Raw genomic sequence first — 5,946 nt, 5'->3', positions numbered from 1 at the left:
GAACTAAAGCAGCGCATTGGATAAGAATCAGCAATGGCACTCATCTTCCAAGTCAAAAACAAAAGGGGAAAAGCGATTTCTTCTCTGAAAGCAAGGGAAAGGTGTTTGTAAATAAACAAACTGAAATTGCCATATCTGAATTTTCCAGAGGTGGCACTATTTACACAAGTGCTGTGTGTGATCCTCCCAAATTTCTGTTCTGCAGCGCATTTTATCACTGATTTTGGACTTTTTCCTGACCTTTTAAAATGTGGATGTGTATTGCAATGCACATTAGGGGTGTGTGTTTTCTAGCCTCCCCCCCAATCCACATCATTCTGAATTTTCCGGTCTGTGAAGATGGGGCATAAGAAGCCACTGCACGGAACTGAGATCTGGCTTGAGTCCCTCCACACACACACACACACACACACACACACACACACACTACAATCCATATGGAAATTCAGGTGAAAACAGGAAAGTATGACTTGAGAAATCTAGCCCAAGGATCCCTAGAGGCAAGCGTTTAATTGCACTTACAGATTGTTTGTTTCAGCATTATTTTGGTCCTGTAATTGTCCTGCACTTAATTCATCATCAATAAAAGTCAAAGTATGTATGTATGTCTATATGTTCCATAAAGGCTCCTACATGTGAAGAGAAAAGAAGGAAAGAAAAGGGAAGGTGTATGAGGGAAAGCAAGAGAAAAGGAAAAGAAAGGGAATAGAAAGAAAAATGTATGAGGGACAGGAAAGAAAGAGCCACATGGAAAATTCATACCTGGGCAATGCCTGGTATACTCGTCACTCATACATTTTCCTGATAGTAAAAAAAAGAGAGAGTTAAGTTTGCTCGTATATGGGACTGCAAAATAACACAATTTTACATTCCTAATGTGCTTTTTAAAGCTTATTCTGTGCTTAAATTTAAATACAGTAGAGTCTCACTTATCCAACATAAACCGGCCGGCAGAACGTTGGATAAGCGAATATGTTGGATAATAAGGAGAGATTAAGGAGAAGCCTATTAAACATCAAATTAGGTTATGATTTTACAAATTAAGCACCAAAACATCATGTTATACAACAAATCTGGCAGAAAAAGTCGTTCAATACGCAGTAATGCTACATAGTAATTACTGTATTTACGAATTTCTCACCAAAATATCATGATTGCTCCTGACACGAAAAAAAATATATATATTGAAAACATTGACTACAAAAATGTGTTGGATAATCCAGAACGTTGGATAAGTGAGACTCTACTGTATTATACACAATGGCGCATGGACGTTGTACTTTAATTACAATAAATTCATCTCCCGGGATTCTGGGAGTTGTGGTTTAGTGAAGGATTTAGAATTCTTTGCCAAAAAGCTTGTTTCTGTGTCCCTGAAATTACAACAGAACATTCTAAGTACCAAACTAAAAGTCCCAGGATCCATAGGACGGAGTCATGGCAGCTCAAGTGGAATATAACTGTAATTATGCACAGTTAAGTCACCTGTGTTGCAGTTTTGCTCTGTTACAAACCTGTAAAAGATCATTGCAATATTTTATGTTAATACCTATTAGGTATAGTTGTTGTGGCAGATTTAATGTGTATTGTGGTCAATATCTGGACAATATCTGTACTGAATTAGTAGGCAGTAACATTAATCATTCCAGATTAAGTTTCATGTTGACTTGTCTTGACCTCCGTGGTTAAAGAAGCCTAAAACAAGATTAACGGAAAGCACTTCACCAAGTCGCAGTGTGGTATCTGAACAATGATAAAGTATCCCTTGGTCTGAAAGTGCATCAATGGACACTTTTTGTAAAATTTCGTAACTTAAATCAATGCAATTAGTGCTGCTCTTTTTTCCCTCGCTGGAAAGCTCTTAAGCAACTAAAAAAATCCTGCTTTTTCATACCACTCAATATCAGCTCCTTTAGTTAACCACATTGTTTTCCATATTGTAGGGCTTTTAGTTATAATCTTGATATCTCATCTAGAAAAGAAGAAAGCTCCTGCCTTAATAATTTCCCAGACACAATTTCAAGTTTCTCTTTAACTTCTACATTTTGTGCACCCATTTCTTTGGATGCCGGGCTATTTTTGGTGGTTCAGAATTGAGAGCTTATAAAAGAGATTACATGGAGTTCATCTCTTGAGTGAATTAAGGGCACATCTACAGAAACTTACCTGCCATGACTCAATGTTACAGAATCCTGGGATGTGTAGTTTTGCGAGGCAGAAACACTATCAAAGAAGGCTAAAGACCTGAAAAAACTACAATCCTTATGATTTTATAGCATTGAGATGTGGCAGTTAAAGTGCTGTCAAATTGTATTTAATTCTAGACTCACCCCTAGTCTTACTATATCGTGGACCAGCATTCTAGCAACTTACTAGAATAATATTTTCATGACTTTGAAGCCCAGTATATTCTTGTTTTGTTGAAATGCACACACAACGGCCAAGGTTGTTACAGCCTGCATTGTAGGTATCTGTGTATTCATTTGATTTATAACCTTCCATTCTGCCTTCATTCTCAGAAAGCACCTATGAGACTCCAATCCAGAGGCTAGCAGTCTGCTAAATGAGAACCACTTTAAGACCCAGGCTAGGAATAATGGTCTCTGTAAGAAGATATTCTGAAAAATGAGACTGGGTTTCACGCATTAGATTTCCAAAATCTGAATGTTCCTGTATTCACTGTGTTCCCTGCTGCTCCTACTGAGCCGGCTAAGGTGGCTAGCTGTAGCCTGGCAACGAGAAGAAGAATGCAGTCATGTTCATTCTGCAAAACCTATTAACATTTAAGCTGCCTCCTCTCTTCATGAATGTGAGCATTTGCCAAAGTCCAGCCTCTTTGATGTAGAAATCTTGACACATATCTCAGTTACTTGTTTCCTTTCTCCTGCAGCAGGGTGGTCTCTGAAACAGCCATTCGAAACAAAAGAAGGTGGAATGAGGCCAGGATGCTCCCTAGAGACGCAGACTTGCTTCACTTAGTATTGCATTTCAATCTCTTTGCCTGGAAGCAAGGATTTCCCCAACTCTAGTGATGCTGTTGAATCAGCAGCAAATATGTGGCGCAAATGCAGGGGGCTGCTTTGGGACTCCCCAATTTGCATCCCCTCAAAACTGCAGCTACAGGTTGCAAGGCCAGATCATAATAATAATATACTTGATTTATATTCCGCTCTCTCCCTGAGGGAACACAGAGCAGATTACAGAATACCTATATGGCAAACATGCAATGCGGTTATAAAATTAACAAAGACAGACAGTACATAGACAGAGGCAAGGCTTCCCTCTTTTTCATTTCCAGCATCTGGAGGCTGTGCTCGACTCAGCCATGTGGCGGTGCTGTTGTTCCATTTTTCAATGTCAAGGAGCTTGTTGTCCATGGACAAAGGGCTGCGTGAGCACTGGAAACCAATACACTGAGGCCAATAAACAATCTAATATCTTTATTAAGGAATTAAGGAATTAAAATGAAAACAAGTAGAAAGTATAGTCCATCAATAGACCTTTCAGGAAAGGTCAAATATAGTCCAGTATTATATTGTCCAATATATAATATTAGAGTTTAAAGTTGTAATCCAAAAAACCGAAACGCACTCAAACTTCCAAGCAGTTTGAGTGGGGAAAACGTCCAAGTCTTTCACTAGAGTTCAGAACAAGTCCAAAGGCTAGAAACTGGAAACAAGGCTGGATACACGGCACGACAAAACAAGACTGGATTCACAGCAAGACAAGTCAAGGAACACGGCTTGGCAAGGCACGAAAAGGCTGGAAGGCAGTAGACTTAAACGCAGTCCACACTTGGCTGGAAGCAAAGTTAATCCTCCGAATTCACACATTGACTCCGCAAGGACTAGCCAGTGCGGGGAACTTTTAAAGAACTTAAAATCTTTCTACAAAGCAGGTGTCCAGTGCTCCTTTTCCCAAGGGAAAAGAACTGAAACAACATCTTCGTCCAGATGCGATCCTCCCTGAGAACTCTCAGGGGAAACGAGCTAATTAGCACTCTCTCTGGCCGCTAATCGGGCGCTTTTTCATGTTTGCGCTTTCTCTGAGCGGCTAGCTTCCCAAAACTCCCTTCTCGCAAAGGGGGGGAGAGGTGCTGGGAATAGGCGCCTGTTCAAGGTCCTTTTTAATGGGCTAGAATTGTCAACAAAAGGCATTTGGAAAGGAACAGCCTCTTGCTGAAACGGCAGAAATCCCATTTCTTCATCACTGTGATCCATAATGGCGCCAGGGTCACGACCCAGAGGGCCATGGGACATCACAGGCTGTAGCCGGAGGGGGGGGGTGTTAGGGGTTCAACCCCCCCCCCCCAAAATTTTTCATATTAAAAACAATACCTGGTTTACTCATGAATTTTAACTGGTTAACCAAATCCCCATGCTAAGTCTATGAGTTGCAAAAAATTAAGAGTCCCTCCAGGCACTATCTCAAGCAGATATTGACAGGTCTGTAGCCGGGGGGTGGGGTGGGGTTTAGGGGTTCAACCGCCCCCCGAAATTTTCTAACCCCCCCCCCCAAATTTTTTCTGGCTACGGCCCTGCATGAACACCTTCTTAATCGAATTGCTGGCCTTTTATCTTCTTGCAAAGGCAGTACCTATCTATCTACTCACATTTATGCTTTTGAAATGCTAGGTAAGCAGAAGCTAGGGCTGACAGCGGGAGCTGACCCTGGCCTGTGGCTTGAATTGCCAACCTTCTGGTTGGCAAGATTTTCTGTAGCTGGAGATTTAACCAGCTGTGGTGGCCGCAGCCCTCAATGCACCACACAATAGGTAAGAACCATGCACCACATAGTAGGATCTTGAAGAAAGCAGTCTGGGCTACCTCTCCTTGAAGGAACCACATTCAATCTCTGTCCCTTTGCTAAGATAACAGGCAGCTCTATGGAATAGACAAAGTGACAGTAATGTGGCAGTCCCTATCACTGTGGAGCTGATACATGCTTCCTTAAAATCACCACTCCACTGTTCTCTTAGCCTTACCTGATAATACCAAGGCTACATCTACAATAACCATTGGCATGGATGGTACTGGAGGAGGACATATCACCTCCCACAACCACTCAGCCGAAGCTCCCCTCCCCTCCCTCTCTCCAGTCTCTCCTTCCCAAAGAAAACATCATCCCTAAAATATCAGAAGTCATTGCTTCTCCTTTGTTTCCAGGAGGTATCATCCCCGCTGACACTCCATTTGCTGGTTACCACTAGTTGCTGGGTGACACCAACCCTAGTAATGCCATTGTATTAAATAGTAGTCATTTGTCAACCCTGAACTCTTCTGGTTCAAGTCTTAGTATTTCCCAGTGAATGCTAGGAGGAAGCACTTAACTTTTGCTGATAAGCCAGGGCAATCAACCAAAGAGAGCTACAGGGGATAAACTTGCCTGAAAGGGTTTGTTTGTAGGGGAACAAAGTCAAAGTCAAAAGTCAAAGAGCCAGAAATGGTCAGCAACAAGTCCAAGCCTTCAGGAGTCACACAGGATCATTAGTAAGTCCAAGGTCTGGGTTCCAGGGATCTGAAGGAGAGTTTTGGAAACAAAGACTGAGGGTCAGAGCTGATTCTTAAATTGGCTGCAGCCAGCTGAGCTTGATGAAGAGACCTTCTGCTTTGGCAAGAACCCTCAGTCAACACCGTTGTTATTCTCTCTTTTCTGCCCCTCAGGCTATGGGCTTGGAGCTGAACATCCTCATTTAAGTGTTCCATTTGGTCCCAAAGAAACAGTAGGTGATGGGTCTTAGTTGGGTTCTGGCTTAACTCTTGTCCTCATCCTCAGAATCTGAGTATTCTAGTTTTTTAATCTCTTCTGGTTTTGATCCACTTGACTCTAGACCAGTGGTTCTCAACTTGCGGATCCCCAGGTGTTTTGGCTTACAACTCCCAGAAATCCCAGCCAGTTTTCTGATTGTTAGGATTTCTGAGAGTTGAAGGCCAAAACATCTGGGGA

This window comes from Anolis carolinensis, chromosome 3 (assembly GCF_035594765.1).
Source record: "Anolis carolinensis isolate JA03-04 chromosome 3, rAnoCar3.1.pri, whole genome shotgun sequence".
Lineage (NCBI taxonomy): Eukaryota > Metazoa > Chordata > Lepidosauria > Squamata > Dactyloidae > Anolis > Anolis carolinensis.
The sequence above is the reverse complement of the archived record's forward strand: the minus strand, read 5'-3'. Positions refer to the sequence as shown.